The following is a 13,965-nucleotide window of genomic DNA, read 5'->3' as shown; positions in this document are numbered from 1 at the left end:
CCTTCTTTGCTGAGTATCCCCCTCACTGTTACCATGGCCATTTGTGTGTCTAACTGCTCTCTCGTCTCCAGAGCGGTAACCAGCCTGTGCTTGTCTCTGTGAGCCTGTCCTGCCTGGGGCATAGTAGGTCCTGCAGCTGTGGGTTAGCTCAAATGGAATAGAAGGTCAAGGTTCTGGCTTCCTGCCACCTTCCAACCCCTCCTGTTTCTCAGAGAAAGGAGGCCGTCCCTTAGTACAGGACCTAGGGTTGCAGCATCACAGGGCCGTGTCTTTTCTGATACCCTAAATAGAAACGACTTTACTGCCATGAATTAGCTGCTGTTCTGAGAAGAGTAGAAATGCAGAGCTATGATACTCTGAGCCATTGACGTCACCTAATGGTGCTGCACAGGCCTGGAGAGACACTTAGATTTTCCAATAACAAAGAATTTTTATGTCTCTGGCTAGCCGCAGTGTTTTTCCTCCTCATCTAAGGAGGCTGAAGTGAATGGTGATGGCTCTGTGATGGGAAGGGCTCCCCAGAGGGTGGGAGCAGCCTGTGTGAAGGCGGGCCTGGCGGCACTGCTTTCTGGGGTTTAGCCTTGACGTCAAGATCCGCCCGTGGGTTTGCATTTTAACAAGGAATGAAATTGTAAGCCAGGGTGCTGTCTTCTGGTAGTGCTTGTCATCAGCAAAAATCCTTTTTCCTGTGTGAGCCCTGTAGCTTTTTGCCAAGGGGCTAGAAGAGCTCAGGGAGGTTTGTTGGCTGTAAACACTGTCTTCCATCCCCACACACTTGCTCCCCAAATATGGCAGGGATGGTCTCTGCCCAGAAGCCGTGGAGGTCACGGACAGATCAATAGGAGACATTTTTAGAGCATGGCGCAGCAGAGGTGAGAGCTGAGAGCAGGAGAAGGAACACAGGACAAAAGGAGACTGACTAGAACTTTTCTTAGGTGTCCTCTAGTACAGGGGGCAGCAAACTACACCCTCCAGACTGAGTGTGGTTGGGTTTGTATGTAAAGCTTTATTGGAATACAGCCACACTCTTTGTTATGTTCTGGTCGCTTTCATATTACAACAGTAGACAAGTTACTGCAGACGCTGTGTGGCCCACAGAGCCTAAGAGGTTTACTCTCTGGCCCTTCACACAAAAAGTTTGCCAGCCCCTTTTCCAGAGGATGATTTTCTCTTTGGACTACCCACCCAGCTAGGCCTGAGACAGTCTGGGATCCCAGAAGTGGCCCCCATCCACGAACACACACACGTCTTGGACTCTTGGCCTTCATGCCACCCCTGCACCCTGGGGCAGAGCCTGTCTCAATCCCTTCAAACCAGGAAGACACAAGGACATGTTCCCTTAAAGTTTTTGCCTTTTCATGTGGTCTAAATCCAAATGCATGACTCAAAGTGCAATTCCAGGGACCTGCTATCATGGTCCAGGAGTCAGGCTGGTATAGGGAAAGGAGACTTCTTGATCCTGACTTCACACTAGCCTCTCCTGAGCTGGCCTGGTCAAAGCAGAGGGGTCTCCCCACTAGAGTCCCTACAGTACCTACTATTAGTGCATCCCCCATTCTTGCATTTTTCCTCCAAGCCTCGGCCATGGGAATTATGGAGAGCGCAGCACTCCCAAAAGCCAGCATGCCCATGGCAGGCATGGAGCTCTGGGAGAGAAGACGGGAGGCCAGTGGGCAAGAGGGTGGGTGCAGCTGGCCGTGTGGGTCCTTGGAGTTGGGTCACCTGGGCCCTCTCTTGTGAATGGACGACTCCCAGGCCACGGAGAAGCCCCAGAGTGGTGCAGAGGTGGCCTGTACTGTAAGAGGAGGTTGTTCATTTTTGTGAAGTCAGGGAGCACAGACACCCCATGAGCAGCTCCAGAAAATATTCCCAGTTGCACTGCGGTAGAGCAAGGGAGGGCCCGTGACCAGCAGAGCTCAGCAGAGGCCTGCTGCTTTCTGGCAAATCAAGGTTCCAAGGCAAAGGCTGAGTGAGAACAGAGTGAGAGCAGCCTGACCTGCATTTTGCACAGCACTTTCCAGACCCAGGATGGGGGGGTGGGGAGACCTACTTGATTTTGAAATTCCACTGACAAGCTCTACATCCTCATTTTGGGGAAGAAAAGGTGTTTCAGCAATGAGAAACCAGGAAGGACCTGATGTCTGAATGAAGAATAGCTGTTGAACTTGAATAAGTTTGGCTTTAGCGGAAAACTTGTTTCTTTCATTGCAGACTGATGGGAGCATTGTCAGAGCCTAACATCAGTCTGGGGCATGGATGTTTGGGGTGGCTATTGCTTTATCTTTTTTTAAAAGATTGATTTATGAGAGAGAGAGTGTGGTGGTGAGGGAGAGAGAAAGCAGACCCCGAACCCAATGTGGACTTGGCGTGGGGCTCAACCACACGATCCAGAGATCATGACCTGAGCTGAAATCAAGAGTTAGATGCTTAACTGATTGAGCCACTCAGGTGCCCCTGGAAGGGGGTGTCACTGCTTTAAAAGCACATTCACTTTTGTCACCTGTTTGAGAATAGTAGGATCAGAAATGGGAGCTGAGGGGCGCCTGGGTGGCTCAGTGGGTTAAAGCCTTTGCCTTCAGCTCAGGTCATGATCCCAGGGTCCTGGGATCGAGCTCCGCATTGGGCTCTCTGCTCAGCAGGGGAGCCTGCTTCCTCCTCCCTCTCTCTCTGCCTGCCTCTGCCTGCCTCTGCCTACTTGTGATCTCTGTCTGTCAAATAAATAAATAAAATCTTTAAAAAAAGAAAAGAAAAGAAATGGGAGTTGAATTGTCCAAGTTGGCTGTGATGGAAACTTGCTTTGAGATCAGTTTTGGGGGAGTTCATTCATACTTTTATAGTCTTCTATTTAATCTTAAAATTGTAAAGATTAGGAAAAAGTAGAACTTTACTACAGTAATAATGTACATGACTAAGCCTGTCAGAAGTGCCTAAAACAAGATACAAAGGGTGTGGGAGTGGCAGGGAGTAGGAAGGGAGAAAGAACAGGTTTTGGGGTTTGTGAGGCTTCGTGTGCAGGAGAGACTGGGCTCCGAGGAAGGCAAACACAGTGGGAAATTTAAAGGAATCAGATTAGGCTCAACTTTGGAAAGAATGATTCGAATGGACAAGGCCTCTTTGTAGTTTTGTGGGTAGTGAGTTCATCCCTGAGGGAGGTATTCAAGTAAATTAAGCACTTGGGAGGAAAAGCTGTCTGGGGAGGTAACTCACCGGCCAGAGGTTAGACTAGATCAGTGGTTCTCCAAGCGTGGTTCCCTGGGCCAGCAGCAGCCCTGGAAATTTGTCAGAACTGCAAAGGGAGACCTCCAGAACCCAGCACTCCAAGGGTAGGGCCTGGGCAATTTGTTTTAGCAAGCCTTCCACATGATGCTGACTCGTTCTGGACAAGATAGTGGCATCCAGGATCTGAATACTATGGACTCGGATCACTGGTTCATGGGTAGGGTCTGTTCTGGTTAAATCTAGTCAGAAAAGATTTTTTTCCTTTCTGGCCATCCAGCCCTCCCCTCCTGAGTATGGGGACCCTGACCCTCACTGCTCAGGAGAGGACCCCCCAGCCCTGCTCCAGCCACGGCCAGCCTGTGCCCTAGACCTCCATGAAATGTGGCTCGTTAGAGATGTGCTCCAGGTAGAGACTGCATGCTCCATCTTAGTATGAACAAGAATGTAAATTATCGCATTAAAAGTATCAGTCTTGTATTGATGACATGTGACAATATCTTTTAGGTACGTAGTGTACCTAAAACAGTATTAAAATTAATTTTGCCCGTTTTTACTTTTTAGTAACAACTACTAGAAAATGTACAGTTCCACACATGGTTTGCATTTGTGGCTTCTGCAGTATTTTTGTGGGACAGCTGGCCTAGTCGTTACTTGTCCTGTCAGATCTTACCCTGAATCCCACTTCCCTTTGACAGGGGCCAGGGGCCAATAAAGAGTGTGTATAGTCTAGTTTGTGCCTCTGAGCCAGCAGCAGACAGCCTCCCACGAGATGAAACTGTGATCCATTCTCCAAGCCCCGAAGGATAGTGATCCCTATTAGGGGAGGATGATCTGATGGGCACGTAAGCAGACCTTTAGGGAGCATTTTTGTTTGGGGAGTTGTGGGGCACCTTTCCTTCATTCTCAAACTGTGGGAGAAAGTCAGCTTTCACCTGTAGAACTCTTTAGTGGAGAGTGGGAGCCCATGTGCCTTGCCTGCTGGCAGCTTTCTGCCCCCCACCCCACCCCAACCCAACCCTCCAGCCCCATTTCCATTTCCCAGCCCGAGATTGGTCTACTCTTGGGTCTGTCCTTGCCTTTCACTGCCCCTAGGCCTCTACTCTCTCCATATTCGCCAACTTCTGTTCCCCCTAATCCTTGCCTTCCTGGTAGGTGGCTTGGCCAGTAGGCTTTTCATGATTTTTGGACTTGTCCTCTAAGGTGTGGCACAACAGGGTTCTTAATAGTAAGAATCTTACTAGCTCATGGTATTCTCTCTAAAACAGAAGAAGTAGCTGGTGCAGGCAACCAGGGGAGAGAGGCACGCAAAATCACAAGATGCTTTCTGCTCATTGCTTCCCTACTGATAAAAATGTTTGAATTTGTCCTAAGTGCCCAATACTTGAGCTCCATCTCCGTTTTTTAATGGCATCAACTGTTGGCAGCTTCCTTGTCCTGCAGGCCTCAGCCTAGCTTCTCTACATGAAAACTTCCAGAACCTGCCAGCCATGTCTCCCCCATACCGGTCATGAGGTGAAGGTGATGCTTCTCTTCAGCATCCCCTGCTGGACTGTTCATCCTACCATTCTTTGGATCAGTTCTCACCTTGGGGAAGGGACGCCATTGTGTGTGCCCTATAGACATCCGGAAATTATTATTAAAGCTAATTTTTACTCCCTAACACAGTAACCTTTGGCAAGCCTAGGAAATTAAAGATGAAGCTTCTGTCTAGTCCCAAATCATTATTATATGTGGAGTGTTGATCTCCCTGGAGCTAATGTCTCACGTGCTGTTAACTATTTCCCATGTTTTTCCAAGGCACACATCCAAGTTTTACTTCTTAAAAGAAAGTTGGAGAAAAAGGGATCTGCAGTTAGAAACATGACCTCAGTTATCCCTGTCAGTGCCTGTTCACATTTAGAAATGTTTTTTTGTGTCCTCAGCATGTTAGCTTGATGCTGAGTTTGTGCACGTGGACTTGACTCACAGTAGATGCTCCAAATATTTGTCGATGTACTTGCTAAAGCCACTAAGTAAACAAAATTTTTCCGTTTAGCTTTAGTACATATTTACATGAAGCTATTTAAAGGAAGGCCTCTGATGTTGCAAAACCATTTTTCCTGAGAACTATGCTGGAACCGCCAAACCCTGAGCAGACATAAACGGGGTACCTGCTGCATGTCGGAGATGCAGGGCCTCTGTAGGAGGTCCCAGCAGGGGACAAGGACCGGCAGGGACACTGAGGATTTAGTGATGAGATTACATGCATGGGAAAGTGTTAGGGCAGAAGAGAGGAGAGATGCAACTTCGTGGCTGGCATTGTGGGGTGGCTGTTGTGGCTGATCACAACAGGCTTCAGGGAGAGCCGCTAGGGTCTGAAGCGGAGAGGGTGAACCTGGAATGTTCTGGGCACGCAGACCTGCCCTGAGCACAGTGAGGGAGCAGGTAGACATGGATGCCCTCACCCATCAGAGCGGCTTGGCCCTTGTGTGCATGGTGATGGGGATCCTTTGCACTCTCTGCAACTGTCCTCCTGTCCTCTCTGCCAACGTGGTAGGTCTTCAGCTCATGTTGAGGGCAGACAGGAGGATGGGTGAAACAAAGGGAAGGGAAAGTCTGAAATGCCAGTCCAGTTTTCCACTGCGTGAAACCGTTGGGGCCTTCTCACATGGTAGCTCAGCCCCACTCCAGTGGGGAGGCTTAAGAAAGAGAGGTTTGGTAATGGGCATAGACACATTAAAGACCATTAGGTTTTAAAGAGGAGACACGGTGTTGGCCTTGGAAGAGAAGGGATTTTTTTTCCCCTCCTAAATTTAACTGAACTTCTAAAGGCTGCATTTTTATTGATTTGTCATTCAGGCTAGGGGAAGAGTCTGCTTTCTGTGAAGACTTAGACTAATTGAGCCCAAGGGACTTTCATGTTACCTCTTAGACCTGATGGTTAAAAGTTTTTACTTAACCAGTTTTTTGTTTTCTGAAGCAACAGTTGGCAGCTGACTCCTCAGAAGGGATTGATTTACTCAGTTGTGGGCATGCCTGGCCTAAGCTGGGCATTCATGGGTGGAGTGAGCATCAGTTGCCTGCAGGCCCTCTAGCCCGGCATAAGTCACAAGGCCAGATGAGGCTGGGGGACCAGGTTTCTCCTCACATCTGCTGCTGCTGAAATCCTTGGGGGTGGCTAATGGGACCCCCCACATCCAGGCAGTCACCCCCACCCTAAACTGGGGAACCCCCTTCCGCATGCTTCCTTTCTTGTGCCCCGTCCCCCCCCACTCAACATCCTAGAAGCCACTTAGTCTGAAGAGTGTGTCTTCTTTTCATCCCACTGTAAGTGCTGGCTGTCTCGTTCCAGCTTCTGGTCTGTTCTCTGCCTCTGCTGCAAGATGGCACCAACTCATACAGGCTCAGAGCTGATGGTTTAATTTTCCGTGTGAGCAAGTTGTTAAACCACCCCTTATTAAACATTTGAATTACAGAAGCACAGTGTTGCGTTTTTCAAAACTAGTAAGTACTCAAAGTCCAGCCCTCTGCTGTGTGTTACCACACTGTACTGTGACAGGTGTTCTGGAGGTCACTGACCTTTGTTTGATCTGTGTGTCAGAAATGCCAAATGAAGCTGAGCAGCCGGGTTCGACGACATCGTGTCGGTAGCTTCAAATAGCCATAGCCGGGCCAGGGAATTCAGCAAACTCTACAAATCAGAACTTCTTTTTTTAATTTTTAGACAAAACCTGTTCAGTTTATTATTTACGTGCTCCTTTTAATACCATTGCAATGAAGACTGACAATGAACAGGTACCTCTCCCTCTCTGAGCGATGTTTGTGTATGTATATGTTAGCCATTTTTGTCTTGAAATTCATTCTGTAAAAACATGTTCCCAGAATACATTCTGAACAGAGAAACTCACTGTAGGTAAATAAGATCAAGAAAGATAGGTTTGAGTGGACAAAGCCCAAGAGTTTTAAACTGTATTTGTGGCTTAATCTAGATCACAGTACATCTGTTTTGGCACAGTTTTTTTTTTTTTTAATTGAAGAATTGACATATATGTCAGTGTATAGTTTTAAGTGTACAGCATAATGATTTGATATATGCATGCATTGCAAAATGATCTTCACAGTAAATTGATTTAATATCCCTTGTCACACGGTTATTTTTTCTTATGAGAACATTTAAAATCTACTCTTAGTAACTTTCAAATATTAAATACAGTGACGTTAATTTTAGTCACCATGCCATGCATTACCATCCCCAGGACTTATTTATCTTATACTTTGTATCTTTTGACCACTTTCACCCAGTTCACCCATGCTCTGCTTATAGTAGCCACCAGTCTGTGCTCTGTATCTATGAGATGGGGGTTTGGTTTGGTTTGTAGATTGCACGTACAGGTGAGATAAAATGGTGATAAGGGGTTTTTCTTGCTCTATCTAGCTTATTTCATGTGCCATCCATATTGCCACAAATGGCAAGATTTCCTCGTTTTATTCAGTTGTGTATGTGTGTGTGTGTATTTCCCATTTTTATCCATTCATTGGTTGATGGACACATAGGTTGTGTACATATATTGGCTATTGGAAATAATGCTACAGTGAATGGGGTACAGATATCTTGTCAGAGTGTTTTCATTTCCTTCTAATAAAAACCCAGAAGTGGAATTATCAGATCATATGGTAGTTTTTAATTTTTTGAGTAATCTCCACACTGTTTTCCATAGTGGCTAAACCAATTTACATTTCCAACAGCATGAAAGTGTTGCATTTTCTCCACATTCTCTCAAACACTTGTAATTTTATGTCTTTTAAGTAATTACAATTCTAACAGGGATGAGTTCATATCTCACAGGGGCTTTGAATTCTGTTTCTCTGAGGAATGGTGATGTTGAGCATCTTTTCATGTACCTGTTGGCCATCTGTATGTCATCCTTAGATGTCTGTCCAGATCTTCTATCCATTTAAAAATCAGATTGTTCGCTATTGAGTGGTAGGCGTTTGCTATGCATTTTTAGATGTTAACGCCTTATCAGATATGTGACTTGGAAATATTCAGCAGATTGACTTTTCATTCTTAAACTTTGTTCATTCTCAAACTTCTTAGTTTTCTGCAATCCCCATTATTTGGGTTTCTTTTTGTTGTTGCCTTTGGTTTTGGTATCCCATCCAAAACACCATCACCTAGACAGATGTCAAGATCCCGATGTTCTGTTTTCTTCTAGAAGTTTTATGATTTGAGATCTTATATTTAAATCTTTAATCCATTTTCAGTTGAGTTTTGTGTACAGTCTAAGACAGTGATCCAGTTTCATTCTTTTGCATGTGGTTGCCCAGTATTTGCAGAGCATTCGTTGAAGAGACTGTCCTTTCCTCATTGTATTCTTGATTCCTTTGTCATACATTAATTGACTATATATTTGTGGGTTTATTTCTGATCTGTCTATTCTGTTCCATTAAACTGGTGTTGATTTTAATGCCAACAACATACTGTTTGGAATACTACAGCTTTACATACTACAGCTTTGTAATACACTTTGAAATTGGGGATCATGATGACCCCAACTTTGTTCTTTCTCAAGATTGCTTTGACTCTTGGGGGTCTTTTGTACTTCCCTATAAATATTAGGATTGTTCTATTCTGTGAAATTACCATTGTAATTATGATAAGGATTGCATTGAATCTGTAGTATGGATGTTGTAATGGTGTTAATTTTTCTAGTCCATGAGCAGAAAATCTTCCCAATTATTTGTGTCTTTCTCAGTTTCTTTCATTAGTGTTACACTTTTTAGTTTTCAGATTAAAGGTCTTTCACCTCCTTGGTAAAAAATTTTTTCAGTGAAAGTGGAGCTTTTTTGAGGTCTCAGCACCTTGGGGTTCAGACAGAGGCCACCCTGTGGGCAAAGGAAGAGCCAGTAGAGGGGCCATATTTGACCATCTTTTGGGGACATGGGTTGTCGTATGGCCACACTTCCTACGGCAGGTGACAGCATAGAGGTGCAGGTGAGCATAACATTTGCAGCAGCAGATCATCTTGTCTTAGTCCTATTTCTGGGCCAGCTGGTGCAGGGAAGGCTTGATGATGCCACCCCCGAAGTGAAGCACCAAGAGCAGGGTGAACTCTTTCTAAATATTTTAGTCTGAGCAGGTGCAGCCATCCTCCAGCTGTTTGCCTACAAAATCAGACACTACCAATCAAGACAAGGATGCCCTCCCTGTCTTGGATTTCGGCTTTGACATTCTCAGTGGTGTCACTGGGCTACATCTCAAGGGCAATGGTGTTGTCGATCGCTGTCTTCACAAAAATTGGCATCTCTGTATCTGCCACAAGGCTACTACCACCAAACCACTTGGCCACCTCGTTGAAGAGAAAGAGCTTCCTTGGTTAAATTTATAGGTTTCTTATTCCTTTTGATGCAATTGTAAATGAAATTGTTCTCTTAGTATTTCTTTCTGGAATTTGTCATTAGTGTATAGAATTGCAACTGATTTTTGTGTATTGTTTTTTTTTTAAATTTTTTAATTTTTTATAAACATGTATTTTTATCCCCAGGGGTACAGGTCTGTGAATCACCAGGTATTGTTTTTGAAAGCCTGCAACTTCACGGAGTTTTTTAGTTGTAACAGATTTTGGTGAAGCCTTTAAGGTTTTTTTTTTTCTATATAAGATCATATCATCTGCAAATAGTGACAGTTTTACTTTTCCCTTTTCAATTTGGGTATCTGTTATTTTTCTTGCCTAATTGCTGTGGCTAGGACTTCCAGTGCTATGTTGAATAAAAGTGGTTCCAGTAGTTAAGGGTATGCCAAGACCTCTCAGTGTCCCACAGCGGAGGATCTTGGACAGAAGCAAGATGCGAGCTGATTAGAAGCCTTGTCCCTCCAGCAGCAGCTTTTGAAGTATGCAAATGTTCCTGTTCCAGGCTAAGACAAGATGATAGACTTTTCTCTCTGCTGCCTCTGCACTGTGTGCTGGTGGGGCGACAAGGGGGATAGGCAGCATGTTAAGAACTGTGTCTGTTTGTTGCAGTCCTGTAGGATTCTTAAAAAATAAGCCCCAGGAGCCACTGGAGCTGGGTAATCAAAGGTTGTCCCTGGGTGACAGCCACAAAAACTGAGGTGCAATACATGTGCACAAGCTCCTTTCTGGGAGATACAGGTGGCATGAGGCAGGACAGAAGAAGAGTGAAATGACAGTGTCTGCCAGCCTCTCGATCTCTGGAGAGGATTGCAGTCAGCCCCTAGATATGTGTTAAATGAGAAGCCTGCTGTAGGGACGCCTGGGTACCTCAGTTAACATCTGCCTTCTGCTCAGGTCATGATCCCAGTGTCCTGCGATTGAGCTCTGCATCGGGCTCCCTACTCAGTGGAGAGTCTGCTTCTCCCTCCCCCTCTTCATGTTCTCTTTGTCTCTCTTTCAAATGAATAAAATCTAAATAAATAAATTAAATAAATAAGAGAAGCCTGTCCCTCAAGCTAAAGCTTTTAAGATAAGCAAATAGGCCTCTTTTCCAGAGAGGTTGGGTGCTTTCAGTTTGCCCTCTCTGCTCTGGGCCCTGGATGATAGCCGCCATGAGTCTGCATGAGCCCTTTAAGAACTGTTAGTTCTGGGGCGCCTGGGTGGCTCAGTGGGTTAAGCCTCCACCTTCGGCTCAGGTCCTGATCTTGGGGTTGGGCCTCTCATCGGGCTCTCTGCACAACGGAGAGCCTGCTTCCTCCTTTCTCTCTGCCTACTTGTGATCTCTCTTTCCTCTGTTGAATAAATAAAATCTTTAAAAAAAAAATTAAAAAGAACTTAGTTCTCTCTAGCCTTGTGCGTCTCAAGGATGCAGGCCCCATTGGCTTATGAAACTAGATCTTTTGTGTGTCCATTTCTCAGGTGGAAGTCTTAAAAGATGAGGTCCCAGATTTGGGGTTCAGCCCCTTCACTCCACAGAGATAAGCAGGAAAAGGAGTTTCTCCTGACTATTGATCCACTGGGCGGGGCTTATGGCAGGATTCTTTCTCAGCTTTTCCTACCCTCTTTGCTGTAGGTTTTTCCCTCCTCGTTTGCCTGATATATAGGTGTTCAGCTCATTTCTGGATTTCTTTCAGAGGTGATTGTTTCATATGCGGTCGTAGATTTAGTGTGTCTGTAAGAGAAGGTAAGTCCTGGAATCTTCTGTGTCACCTTCTTAAACCTAAAAATTCCTGGGACAAATTATTTTCTAGACTTAAAAAACAGTGGTGGAGAAATTGTTAATAATACAGATTAAATTTAAATGCACATCCAGTTTGTAGGAGTTTCATTGTGAATAGCAGAAAAAATAAAAGAAACACTCCTCCAGCATTCAGAAACTATTACATGTTTCAGCAAAGAAGTTCACATTATTTTTTTTTAATATTTTTATTTATTTGACAGAGAGAGAGATCACAAGCAGGCAGAGAGGCAGCCAGAGAGAGAGAGAGAGAGAGAGGAGGAAGCAGGCTCCCTGCTGAGCAGAGAGCCTGATGCGGGACTCGATCCCAGGACCCTGAGATCATGACCTGAGCCGAAGGCAGAGGCCTTAACCCACTGAGCCACCCAGGTGCCCCAAGAAGTTCACATTATTAACAAATGAGTGGAGCTCCTATGCATCTGTTACAGGGCTTGCATCTTACTGCTTACAGTAAGTGAAAATGTCAGCTCCTATTTGTGTTGAAACTCCACTCATTCATCAGTTGAAACCAATACTAGGCTACTCATACCAGAGATCAGGAAAAAGGCAACAAAAGCATTTGGTGAGAATCAATCAGCTGTATAGAATTTATGGTAAGAATATTGTATGTTTTAGTATTTAGGAATTGCTGCACATCTTTTATGTCAAGTTGGCAAATTTTTCTCTTAAAGGATCAGATGGAATGTATTTTAGGCCCTACAGTCTCTGTCACAACTACCCTACTCTGCTGCTATAGCAGGAAAGCAGCCATTGCCCAATCACGACCTGGAAATAAATGAGTTAGGCTATGGTATAATAAAATCAGTTACAAAACCAGGTAAAAATGTATTTACAAAGTCCCCGGGCCATAGTTTACTGACCCTTTTAATTAGTAGTGTTTACAGTAAACTTCAGTGTGGATATTTCTGAATTTTTCAGAAAGCCAGTTTGTTAAACCTTGACTGGCATGCCACCCAGACCACAGTCCCCATTCTGAAGGATCTCCCAGTAGCTCATCATTGTCTAAAAATAATAATAAAATCAAATTTTAAAAAATAGGGGACTGGGTGCCTCAGTCGGTTAAGTGTCCAACTCTTGTTTTTGGCTTAGGTCTTGATCTCAGGGTCATCAGTTCAGGCCCCACACTGGGTTCCATGCTGGGTGTGGACCCTACTTAAAACAAATACATAAATAAAATCACAGATATCTTTTAGGAGCACAGAAAATGCTCTCTTATCCTGCCTGAGCCTACTGCCTACATCATTCCCTGCCACTCTGCTCTGCCACACCAAGCTCTTTGGAGTTCCCATCCACATATCCAGCCTTTCTGTCCCTCTGGGCACTGTACTTTTCCATCTGTCTAGCATGTTCTTCGTTCCTCCTGTCCTCCCTTGCTCACCTGATCCAGGTCATATTTCTCTGTGATTTTGCCCAGCCACTCTCTCTTCTTACCTACAAAAGACATCTAGACTTCCCACAATGGACACAGCTCACCAAGGGCAACATCCTGTCTCAGTGCCCTACACTGCCATCTCCCACTAAAGCTACCTGAACCCAGGAAAGAGTTGATGAGCGGAGTTTGCGGATGATCTTAGATTTTAATAATCATAAGATGTATCATGTATTGAACATTTTGTGTCCCCTATTGTGCAAGTGCTTTCATACATTAACTCCTATAATAATCACTGCACCTCTGTGAGGTAGATATGATGATCCCTGTTCTACAAATGAAGAAACTGAGGCTTGAAGTGGTTAAGCAGCCTGTCCAGGTTTCACAATGGTCACATGTGGTAGAGTCAGGATTCAAATCCGAAGTAGTTAGCATATATGAATGCATATATGAGAGAAATTAGAAATATTAGGTATGTATCTGAGCAGTCACATGAGAGAAAGGGCTACCCTTACTTGGGAAGCTGGGACCACTTAATGAAGAAGGTGTTGATTGAGGTCAGATAGAATTTATCCTTATAGAAAGAAGAACCCCATGCAAAAGAAGAAGGGCAACGAGAGACAGGAGAAGCAAGAATGGTTGGATTTGGCTTGATCCCTTGATGTCTTATAGCATGGGGGAGATGAAGCTAAGGGTGGAGTTGGGGCTCAGCTGCCCACCTGCCCACCTGCCTCTGCCTAGATTCCTCTGATCATTCGTTTCCTCCTCCAGGTGCTTACAGGTCCAGAGCCATCCTGATGGGTGTTTGGCCTAGAGTAAATTAGACCATGTACTCCCTGCTGTGATCCAGTCTCTATCTACTGAGGAAATGAAGTTGATAGGAGCATTTGACAAGCCATGAGAAGTTACAGCAGGGCAGTTTGGGGGTCTGTGTAGAATGCTAAGAGGGTGATGTAGCAAATTGTCTCTAGAGGAGCTGTTGCCCTGTCCTTGGAGAGGCTGGAGCCTCAGCCCTCTGTTGCTTATTTAAAGCCGTTGGAGCTCCTCAGCCCACAACCCGGTGGTAGGTAGACATTGTGTGTGGTCAGTTCTCACTGCAGCATTCCAGAACTTTCCCCATTGTATTTTGGAGTTATGCAGCCAATCAATACTTAAAACCCAGCCATGGTGAGGTTCCTGGCTGGCCCAATAGAGCATGCGACTCGTGA

The 13,965-nt window shown here is 45.0% G+C and overlaps 1 protein-coding gene and 1 pseudogene across 4 annotated transcripts in view; one reads left to right on the top strand and one right to left on the bottom strand.

The window, feature by feature from the left end:
• Positions 1 to 13,965, top strand: part of PDE8B (phosphodiesterase 8B) — a 264,201-nt gene that overhangs the window by 178,382 nt on the left and 71,854 nt on the right. The window lies entirely within an intron of this gene.
• On the bottom strand, positions 9,026 to 9,503 carry LOC106007267 (annotated as a pseudogene).

This window comes from Mustela putorius, unplaced genomic scaffold (genome assembly GCF_011764305.1).
Source record: "Mustela putorius furo isolate JIRA1106 unplaced genomic scaffold, ASM1176430v1.1 tig00537350_pilon_pilon_pilon, whole genome shotgun sequence".
In the NCBI taxonomy this organism is placed as follows: domain Eukaryota; kingdom Metazoa; phylum Chordata; class Mammalia; order Carnivora; family Mustelidae; genus Mustela; species Mustela putorius.
The sequence above is the reverse complement of the archived record's forward strand: the minus strand, read 5'-3'. Positions and strand labels throughout refer to the sequence as shown.